Source organism: Thermobia domestica, chromosome 14 (genome assembly GCF_964235325.1).
Source record: "Thermobia domestica chromosome 14, izTheDome1.hap1.1, whole genome shotgun sequence".
Classification (NCBI taxonomy): domain Eukaryota; kingdom Metazoa; phylum Arthropoda; class Insecta; order Zygentoma; family Lepismatidae; genus Thermobia; species Thermobia domestica.
The window spans coordinates 76,347,837-76,360,327 of NC_137467.1; positions in this window are offsets into that span (position 1 = coordinate 76,347,837).

Genomic DNA, 12,491 nt, shown 5'->3' on the forward strand with positions numbered 1-12,491 from the left:
TTTGCTTACTTTTGTTTAAGTATCTCGAACTGCCACAATAATTAACGCAGAGTAGCAGTTTATAAGTGATTTTATTCGTAATAAATAAGACAAAACATTAATCTTCCAATACCCAAACTAGGGCGGAAAAACTGTCCAGCCTACCCCTCCTCTAGTAATTTAGTGGCTTCGTCTAGATACATTAAGTAAAACCTGAATTTGCTTCCCCCAGAACGTAGAAAAGAGTGTTCAATGCGAAACTTTAAATCGAAATTGGGACTAATTGTTTAAAATAACACGAAAGCCGTTCAATAAGTTCTTATGAAATTTGAAAAATGATGCTCGTAGTATCGAAAAAAGGCTTGCTTTTAGTATCATTCTTCAGTAGACTGTTGTTAAAGTTGCAGGTATATCCATTACGTGGTTTCATTGCATAGTCGATTGAAGAAACAAACTTGTGCATATTTAGAAAAATCGAAAGAAATGGACGATACACTTCTATTTAAAAGAGTTAAGGGTCTTCACTACAGCGAAATTAAACTACCGCTAATTTTAGAGTTTTTCTGTAATATATTGGAAACAAATAAAAATATTCGGAAAGCAGAAACGTAGTGAACTAGACAATAAGATTTTGCATGTGATACCTTTACCAGAATTCACCTATCTGCTTTTAGTATGCCACTATTTACAGAACCCGCAAAAAATGCTAAATCTATCTAGAGTTACAAATCGAAAGCAGATAGATGAGTTTAAAAGGTTTAAGGGTCTTCACTACAGCGATAGATGAGTTGTGATAATGGTATCACATGCGAAATCGTGTTGTCTAGTTCACTACGTTTCTGCTTTCCGAATATTTTTATTTGTTTTGAAGATATTACAAAAAACTCTAAAAATTAGCGGTAGTTTAATTTCGCTGTAATGAAGACCCGAAAGAGATCAAAGCCGAGTTGGATGAAGTTCATGGCACACCTGCTCCTGTGTTTGCTAGTTTACAATTGGGTAAATGAGTTTAAACGTGGCCATACATCCACAAATGATGAATATCGTTTGGGACGTGCAGTGGAAGTGACTTCCTCTGAAATGATTACTAATATCCACCATATGGTTTTGAGTGATCGACGAATCAAAGTGTACGAAATAGTTGAGGCCACAGACATATCACAAGGTACAATGTTTTCAATTTTGCACGAAAAATCGGGTTTGAAAAAAAATATATCGGCAAGATGTTCGCGTTTGCTCTCAGTGGAGAATAAACGCAATCGTATGATCGATTCGAAGGCTGGTTTGGTGCTTTTTCTTTGCAATCCGGCAAGTTTCTGCGCCGATACATAACAGTGGATGAAACATGGATAACTACTACATTCCAGAAACAAAGGAACAATCGAAATAGTGGGTTTTTAAAGGCGACCCAGCTCCGAAGAAAGCGAAGACGATTAAATCGGCCGACAAGTTTAAGGCCAAAGTTGTTTGGGATGCATGCGGAATCATCTACATCAACTACTTTGAAAAAGGACAAACGATAAAATTTAATGAGCATTATGCGTCGTTATTGTATCCGTTGAGAGCAGAAATCAAGAAAAAAGTCCTCATTTGGCAAAGAAAAAATGTTCTTCTAAGACAAGTTTCGACGTCGAAAATTATGGTATTAAAATTCGAATTCTTACAACATCCACCGTACTTACCAAATTTGGCTCCCACTATTTTTTTTATACTTCCAAACTTGAAAAAAATGCTCAGCGGAAAACGATTCACGTTGAACGAGGAGGTCATAGCCCAAACAGATGCTTATTTTGGGGACCTCCCGAAATTCTACTTTTTGAACGGCTTTATAAAGTTGGAGAAACGCCAGGAAAGTGTGTCGAGCTAAAAGATAATTGTGCTGAAAAATAAAAGAAAATCTACCCAAAATGTTTTTTTTAAATCTTTTCTAAGGACATATTGAACAACCCTCGTATAATTAGAAATCATCCTATCATTTCTTATTGATCGAGTGGCTAGTGCGCACATCTTTGGTACTCGTAATCCTTGGTCTGATTCCCGGTGGGAAACCAGTGGTTCGGATTCCACCTTAAACTGTAGATCCATGTCACACATGGTCTTGGTACTGAAAAGGGACGATACACTTCAACAAATAACAATAATAGATTATTCCAGCTACATTTTCCCCCAAATCATCATGATATGTGTGTTTCCGATAATCTCATTTTGGTAGTTTTTGAAAATTTATAATGTCAACAATCTAACACTAGATGTACGCGTTCGAAATCTTATATCTTTGTTATTACATAACATGAAAAAAAAAATGGTTGCATTAATGACATTACAAAGCATTTACAACAATATTTAACATAGGCAGTATAAAGGTTAATTCAATTCAGCAAACTTTGAAGAAACAACTTCACAACAACAATTCTCCGTAAAGAAAGAAATGTAATCGTACGAAGTGTTGTTAGTTTTCACTAGAATGTTTCGTAACAGCTTTTTACTTTTACATTTACAAACAAGTTGTAATGTGGTGTACGAGTGGAACTTGTTCAGTTATTATTCGTTTGTTCTTTTTTCCTTTTCCTTTTATTTCCTTTCTTTTCTTTCTTTTTTTTTTTTGTTTTAGAGAGATAGAGAAAGAATAAAATTGGATAAATTTAGTCTTTCAAGTAATGATTACGTGTGCAAAGATTCCAAAGTGTAGTTAGACAATGATTTCACAAATATATTATTATTCTAAAAATCATTTTTTAATTTGTAAAAATAATCTTTATTTCATAATTCATAATTTTAAGTTATCATACAAATGTTTAGTGGAAAGTGGGACACTGGCCATTGGGAAGTTTATGGTTTTCAACAGGATCTTACGTTTTCTTACAAAGCTTTCTTACAAAGCGGGATCCGCGATACACTGATCTACAGTGTTTCTTTTAGGGGGTGACTGAGGGGTATTATCCCTTAGACTTCTGGATTCACTTCCCCAGAAAATTATTAAATCTATGATTGGTGTGGTAAAAGATCTAAAATGCTTGGAGTAATAGCTGACAAACACACAGTACGTTTTATCTCCTTGTGTTCCTTGTTTGAAACTTTTGATCATATTCAGCTAATAATATAATAATAATAATAATAATAATAATAATAATAATAATAATAATAATAATAATAATAATAATAATAATAATAATAATAATAATAATAATAATAATAATAATAATAATAAAGTACTTGAAAGGAGAACAAATTAATGCCTAATGCACCTTCAAAAATAGATAATTTTAATATTTTTCTCTGCTTTTATGTTCTATTATTATTATTATCTGCTTTTTAGTGTTTTTTTTTAAGTCAGTCAGCTATTTTTCTGCTAATTTTGTTTAACTGAGTTGTCTCACTCAGGAGTAAAAGTAAGGGGGAACGCGGGGAACGCCATCCTCTCACTTCCAGAAAATTTATGTGTCGTCCCCCACTTTCTAAAAAAATCAATGAGCAAAGATAGGTATGGGAACGGCGTGACGTCATGCGTCCCTCTACCTTTTCAGTTCCACTTTTAATCCTTGGTCTCACTGCTAAGATGTTTCACTTTCGATGTAGAAGATTGGAGACCAATCAGAGAAAAAGTGGATTATATTCCGGCAAAAATCGAGTAAGGCCAGCATGTAAGCAGTCATGATCACCAATGATCTAAATACATATCCATTGCCAGTGTTACACCATTTAGAAAAAGCTGTCTACAAAAAAAAACTCCCTTGGTTATATGCAACCCACTTTACTTTGTTGATTATCTGGTTGCCGCAAATTTAGGATAATATTTTTCATCAGGTGTTTTAGGAATTATTTTGTTATTTTTGTATAAAAATGACTAAGTAATTGCTAAAACTTTTCAAATATTTCATGCGTAAGAACTTCCCTTGGAAAGTTTATTGAAGTAGCGGAAACCACTTCAAAATATGATTAACGGTTCTCGAAATAATCACGAACATACATACAGGTCAAACTAAAAGGCCTCTTTCTTTCTTTGAAGTCGATTTTTAGTTTTTACATATAAAAAAAAAACTTTGTCAGTTTTTATTACATAGTTGAAGATAATTTACAAACAGACGTAAAATCCTTTAAATTCTAGGCAAAAAGTGTGAATTACAGTGTGTCATAAAGTTTGAGTTCAACTCTAGGTTATGATGGAGTAAAAAGAACATTTGGATGTATATTAACTGTGTCTGTGTCAACACACCTAATTTAATAATTACACCCCTCACAAATATATTTGAAGACTCATCATTGGACCACTGCATGAGGATTTCTGTTAAAGAAGGAGATATTCCAACTGAAGAATTTTTAATTTAGGCTCCTGAGCGGTATGCTTCCTGAAGACAAAGAAATACCCATTTAGTTTACATAAGGAATGTCTTTGCAAGAATTATTAAAATATGATTTAATGATGTATTATAAGTAATGTTTTTTTTTTTTTTGCTACCTTTAATTCTCTGGCATGTAAATAGTCTGGTATTAAATTTAATAGATTAGACATTTTTTTAAGTTTTACGTCCCACGGTTATGCCGGTTACGCTAAAGGAGACGGTGATGATGAGAGATGAGTGAAATGGTGGAATGAAGAAAGTGAGAGGAGAGCTCCGAGAAAACCCACGAGCACGGTGTTTGTCCACCACAAAGTCCACACGGCGCGAGCTGGGATCGAACCAGGTGAACCCAAGCACCGAAGGTGAACGCTCTACCACTGAGCCACAGCGTCCCCCGATTCGACATTTGCATTAAAATGTATAACTACGTAAGTTCTATATGTAATTTGTAAATAGTTTTGTGACTGATTACTCTAGTTTGAATTACTGTAAGAAAGCGCTACTTTGAGAAGGTTTATATATTAAGTCTAGTCTAAACCAACATTTCTTTGACTGCTATTCATTTAGAGAAATCCGGAGTGATTTTTTTTTTTTTAGAGAGAGAGAGAGAGAGGAGTACAGTTTTAAAATAATGGTAAATTAGGTGTTTAGCATCATAATATTTATTATTTGCTACTTGCAGATTTATTTAGTAATCACTTGAACACATGCACATGATCTTCGTTTTGTTTTATTTTTCTTCTAAACAAGGAGAAACAAAACAGTAAAAAAATATTTTTTAAATCTTGTATTATATTCTGTGGAGTATCCATAGAATGAAACTCTCTTGTCAACTTCATTCTTTAAAATCAGTAATACCAGTGTCGTATTTTGTATTTTGTTCCGGACACATTGGCTAAATTCAAAATAGCAATAAACCTTTATTATAACATTATGTATTACATATTGAATGGAAAAGGTGTATCTTAAGTTTTATTTGAGGGGGGAGGTAAGATCCTAAACTCTATAGGTCTTTTGTAAATGCACCTCTGAGTAATTCCGTTAATTTCCCCTCACACAACAGAAAAGACTACCAATGGCGGATCTAGAAAGTAACAACTGGGAGACAGCCAGATTATGATAGGTATGTCTTGAGTTTACTATAGGCCTTCAAAAACATATAAATAATATCTTAAATTAATTTTGATACTCAAAAACTGGGGAGGCTCTTTGACACCCTCCGGGCTAAATCCGCCACTGAAGACTACTTACCCAGAAAGATTTTTCTGAAAGTAGGTCAGCTGGACACATAAATATAGCCTCCACTTAAGCATGCACCATCTGGTCGTCCTTCATGAACTGTATTTACAAGCAGTTAAGGAATATCAATCATTACAAACAAACAGGCGACACATTTCAAACTGCGACTTAAAGTTCCGGAAAGATTTGTATCATACAATGTTGTTTTCCTATGCAGTCATAAGAAGAACGGAAGGGATTATTGGAGGAAGTTCATTGATATGATAGTTAAAGCAAGACCAGGAAATGTAATTATAAATCAAACCTTTTTTTAAATTTTTTTATTCATGTTCTGAGAGACCTTGAAAGGTCAACAAAGATCGTTGCTACTTAATAATTATTTAGTTCCTGAAATCATGCACGGCAAGTCAATGTATTTGTTTTGTTTTCCTTGTCCTGGTAGACTAAGCGTATTTGTTGACATGACAATGTCAAGGAATTGAGGAAGGAGTTGGGAAACAAGTACGTATCATACATTTCTAGATATTTAACTATTCTTAGTCCAACTCAAGACCCTGCCATGAGTATTCTGTATAATTTATCATAGTTTAATCAAAGCTGTGTGACGATAATAAACACACGGTAGTTTCTGAAACCTGTGTCAGCTGCTGCTACTGAAAGGATTTCTCATAGAAGTAGGGCAACTGTTATGTAAGAAATTTAATAAGTCATGATAGACTCGCTCTTCTGAATGTTCCTTTTGACATTTCTGTAGATCATGAAGTAATTTCCCAATAAGTGAGTGACCTAACTACAGGAATATGATGTATAGTGCAGTTCATTGGTTCCAAGAAATTTCCGCGCTGTGCCAAACCGCGTTGTTCGAGTCTAAATACAAATGGATTTAAATTGAATTTGTTCATCGCAAAAATTTGGAATAATAAACAAGCATTAAAATAAAATAAAAAAACTAAACAGTACAGAAAGTCCGTTTAAATGTACACTAACCAACTAAAACATTATGTCCACCTGCTACTTTTTGAACCAATCTTGAGCTGACGTAAGAGGCACGGGGCATAGCAGAAACGCTCACCAGATGTTGAGAGAGATTTCACTCAATCAGTCGGTTAGGTGTTTGTGTGTAAAATGGAGAAGACTGGCAATCTATCAGAATTTGATAAGGGCCAGACGATTGGAAACGAGCATCAGGAAAACCACGCGACTTGTCAGGTGTTCGCGAGCTGCTCTGGTTAGTGTCTTTTTAAGGTGGGAAAAGGACGGTGAAACTTGTACCAAACGACAAGGCGTGGAACGGTCACGAGTTATCAGACGTCGAAGACTGTCGAAGTTGGTACAACAGGATAGAGTGCAAACTGTGGCACAATTAACAGCAGACAAAGCACGAGTGTGTCTGAGCACACAGCTCATTGTACGCTATTACATATTCGCCTCCGCAGCAGACGTGTACCAGTTAGCCGTACTGCATCGTCGATTACGACTGGAATGTCCTTATTGGACCGTCGATCAATGGAACAACGTTGCATGATCCTATGAATCACAATACTGCCTTCATCACATCAATGGTTGGGTCAGAATTCATCGTTTTTCAAGGGAATAGCTGCTCAATATGTACATAATAGGACGGCAAGAAGGCGGTGGTGGCTCCATTATCATTTGGAGAATCTTTCTTAGTCATCCTTTGGCCAAGTAGTGCGTTTAGAGGGGACCATAACGACTTTTTGCTATCGAAAGGTCGTTTGTTATCATGTACACCCATTTATGTCGGTCAAATTTCCAATTGGTGACGGTATCGTCCAGCAGATCAACTCTAAGTATCACAAGGTCAACGTTGTGCTGCAGTGGTTCGGGGAGCACAATGATGAATTTAGATTTTTGCATTGGCCACGTAACTCATCCGATCTTAACCCAACTGAACACCTTTAGAGTGTCATTGAAAGTTAGATCCGAATTCATCGATCTGTTACGCGGAATTTACAGGAATTAAGTGACTTGTGTGTGCAGATGAGGTACGTCATGCCTCTAGCTCCTTACCAAGGCCTCATTATTTTCATATCAAATCACCTTGCTACTGTTCTGCGAATCAAAGGTGGACATACCAGATATTAGATACGTGGTCATAATATTTTGGATGGTTAGTGTGTAAGTTGTAAAAAGACGGTACTCTTTGTTGTATTGTAAATGAAAAATGAAATGTTTTAGTTTAACGTTGAACACTTATGCCTTATACTCTAAATGAGATGGATGTTTAATGAACGTGAATAATTATGAAATAAACTAATAAAATAAGGCTAGGGAGGAAACTGAAGTACCTTGATAAAATCCATTGAGACAAAGTTGCCTACCATGAACTTGGATGGCCTGGAGTCGAAACAGGGACTCCTTATACTAGAGGTGAGCCACTGTGTTCTCATTCTTCAATTGTAGTTAATATAGTCATAGCACAAACCTATATTCGACTCGAATTATACAATATTTAAATCTATACATGCATATGTCCTACTTATTGTTTTTATTTGGTTATTAAAAAAAAAAAAAACGAATTGGTAAAGCTATCCCCAGTTCGTAAATTTGTGTAATAATAGAAGGCACGTTTCACTTTCACTTCACTTCACTGCTGGGAGAGTAAAGAACTCACCCTTACTAATGTTCTTGGATGCAAAAGCCTTTGAACAAGGTTAGTACTGAGAATTACAAATGCAATTAAATGTGTATAATGTAAAGATTTCATTAGTAGAAAAAAGGTAAAAAGTAACAAGTATAGGAAAAGTTAATAGTAAATCTACAAAGTAATAATTTTGGTAAGGTAAAAGAATGTGAAAAATAAATGCCATAATCGGGAAAAGAAAACGTTGAAATTCTGAAAAGGTCAAAATCATGAGAGAAGTTCAGACAATGAAAGAGGTCTGAATACCTGATGTGAATTTTGAGGAAAGCCCCGGAAAACCTCACTCAGAATGGTTGACCTGAAAAAACTTTTATACTTTTTCTATCGAGTGTCCACATCGGGAATCGAACCCGGGATCGTCGGGTTTACCAAAGAATGAAAAATTCTGCACTATAATTCAGAAAAATATTTAAATGAATTAGCCAATAAACAGAGCATTTCTATTTCATAAAGCAGTACGCATTTTGCAAAACATAGTAAAAATATTTTTTTGTTTGGCACATTTCAAAATTGTTATATGTCAATTAATTTAATTTTATGGAGTGTTTCACCATCCTAAGTTTACCTGATACGTTTCACTTCCCTAAGAAACATTACCTACTTTGAAAACTTCTTCAGTGGTTCTTACTTCGAAAATCCCTCAAACCTTGAGTGTGGCCTTGATTGAAGCGTGTTGTTCTTGTACAAAATCAGTATACAAAGGATTTAAGTCCAATTTTGATTGTTTTGGGCATATTCCGTACTTAGGATCTTTTCCTGATGCTCCTTTCAGTGCTTAAAATGTTCATGTCCTAATATTGAAAATAACTCTTGTAATCTACTGAAACACAGTGTTTACTTTTCCATATATTTAAACGGGACCTACAAATTTATGTCTCTTCTTCTCAAAACTGTGGTAATAGAATTATACTCTGGTAGGATTGTAGGATTGTACTGTGGTAATAGAGATAACTGCGCTCCTTGTACTCTGAATGCCCCAATTGTACCTTTTTATACACTAAAAAAAGTTTATCGTGGGCTCTAACTAATTTTCTGTCGACTCGTAAAATTCAATGATGCAATATGCATCACGATTTCTTTTTTGTGAACATTCCTGCTTATACAGAATACAATATTAATTTTACACAAACTGAAACGTTGTTGAAAAAATAAATTATCTATATTTCATGCGTGGATTTCTTTAACGCTTCATAGAGGCCGCGGTGGCTCAGTGGTAGAGCGTTCACCTCTGGTGCATGGGGTCCTTGGTTCGATTCCAGCTCGCGCCAAGTGAGCTTTGTTGTGGATAAACACCGTGTGCTTGGGTTTTCTCGATGTTCTCCCCTTTCCTCCCACTTTCTTCATTCAATTCATTTCTCATCATCACCATCTCTTTAGCCTAGCCTGCGTAAACGTGGGACGTATAACATTTCATTTTTTCTATTATGCGTTATATATGAAGTATTGTAACTTTTAGCGGCCTTGAGAGGAAAAGGTCATTTTGTCCACACATAATGGTGTTTGTAACGCTTTATCTGGAGAACTAAAAGAGTGAATAAATACCTTCCTTGATTTAGTATATGGTATTCAATCCCATAACATGTTCCCTCTCTCTCTCTGTAAGTAGTATTGGCAAGGATATATTTTGAGGAGATGATGGTATCACGAGAATAAAAAAAAATATATACTATCGTAAAGCGGCTTTTAAATTTAGAAATACTATCTCCGATTTATACATTTGTACTCGATGTCCTCATGATGCACCGGGTCCTGGGTTAGACACAAAATGGATGAGCATTGAACGCATTACAGTGTTTAGGATTGAACCTTAAACTGTAAGAAGCCTCGCAGTTGGAAAGGGACGCTAAACTTTAATGAAAGAAACAACAAACTCAATGCCTTGACCTCTTTCTCATTGGCATAGCCAGAAATAGATTGGAGGTGGCATTGAATAGAGGAACGTATAAAATGAATGAATTAATTAACATTTTGTTTTAAATCAGCTTTTTGTAAGAGCTCGATCCTCTTATTGGATATCGCCAAAACAGCATCGTCCGTTGGCAAATCTCATCGGAGCTTAATGAATTTACCCGAAACACCGTGTTTTTTCGTGTCGAGTCGGAGCAAAATGAGAAAGGAATTGATATTTAGAGAAAGACATATTACGCTGTGTATTCCGTTGAAGCACTCTCTATTTTATAACTACTCTTTCGCTAATGTTATCTTTTCTTTCTCATACTCACATTTGTCATGCTTCCAACCGTTTTTTCATCATCATTCGCAATATTTATGTTTCTGCTTCGTACAGTGCAAATGACGAATTATATTTATTTAAGGTAACTTTTCCCTCCCCTCCCCCTTTCCTTCTCCAAGTACTTCGCTTTTTAATCACCAGATGCTCAGTTTTTCTCTTAGTTATCACTACTAGCGCCCCTCTGGGAAGAACTGAAAGGTCATAGCGGACAGTTTGAATGTGTCCAGGAAATCCCCTATGACTGAAATATCCATACTTGAAGTGAGAGGAGGATAAGAATCCAACAGCTTTTTTTCGTGCACCTGCAGTCTGTCAGATCAGTCTATGTTTACAAGCCGTGTTCAGTTGCAGGCAAAACCTCAACCATTGATGGGTAACATATCTTTTCTTTCTACAGGCAGGAATAGAATTTTTGAAAGAAAAGCGAGAATCATGTAACAGAAGAAGGTCATTCGCATCGAATTCCGTTTGTGGGATTCTTCATAACTCACGTTGACAAATTTCGTCCGTTTATCACGTAAAGCTCTTTTTTCCCTTTTCTATTATTACCAGAATGTAAGACAAATAACATACCTGTAAATAGTTCTTTTATACAGAAAGCTAACAAACAATACTAATACTTTCTTAAATTATTAGTATTATACGATTATTTTTTCTGAAATGTGTGATGCATGAACAATGGACAGAATGAATTTTTGACTTTTCTGTTTGCCGCTACCCTTCTGAGTAGAGAGAATGTAAGGTAAAATATTAACACCAATATATATATATATATATATATATATATATATATATATATATATATATATATATATATATATATATATATATATATATAGATAGATAGATAGATAGATAGATATATAGATATATAGATATATATAGATATAGATATATAGGCGAGAATCCAAGGGGAGGGCTATAGGGGCTACAACCTTCCTTGACGCTCAGGTATACACAGGATAAAATGAGTTTCAATCCTACTTTCTTTACACTGGATAAAGCGGCAAACTATGGTTTAGCCCCTCCCTTGATCATATCCTGGATCCGCGGATATATATAAACTCCTGGCACAACAGTCCCTTGAGATCTGGATCTGCCAGAGGGGCTTATGTGAGTGGTCAGCACAACTACACCTATACACCCAACGTCACCAGCTGTCTAGATCGAAGTCCGCTATCTCTTAGGTCCCCAATTGAAGACCTCGGTGTAGAAGGGGACAGCTTCATTTCGTAAAGATTTTCAGGAATCATAAAAAATTTTTAAAAATTCATTTTTAAAGATTTTGTCTTTATATTTAATATCGGTAGAATTCGCCTCTATGAGACCAATTTCAACGATATTTTAATAAAATATTGTGTTATCTATGTGTAGTTAATTGTTATGTATTGGAGGTGTCCCGTTCTTGTTCCAAATACATATAATAATCCAAATAATACTTGGTACTAATAAGAAAATACGTAGCCTGTTACAACACCTTTCCTTTAATATCTTATGGAATATTGGTTGGAGCTATACCGTTCTTGTACAGAATGAAAGAGAATATTTTTTCTTCATATATTTCAGTGTAAAACACAAAATCGAAAAAATGTAGAGCACCGAGGTGTTCAATTTTTCGCTCAATGTTTGGTCAATATCGCAATGTTTGAATGTCACACCGAGAGTCGCACCGTATCCTTGTCGCTATCACTTGGCAAAACTGAAGCTAGGGTGTTACTGAATTACCTTTGGAATATGCCATTTCTCAGAAGGTGAAGTTCAAAAGTACTATGACCTAATTATAAAGCTCAACATCAGCCGCGTATTCTTATTCCATCTGTAAATGTTTTCGAGATATCATGTGTCAAAATGCTGAAACACTTGAAGAAGTTAACTTAGCTACTTGAAAAAGATACTGGACTTACGCATACATGCTTAAAATTGCTCGAATTTTTATTTTTATTTTTCTTTCTCGTATCAACAATTTTGATCACGTCAAGCGCAAACAGCCGTTTTTTCCCCTTGCGTTTTGAACTTGGGATTCATATTCTACTTG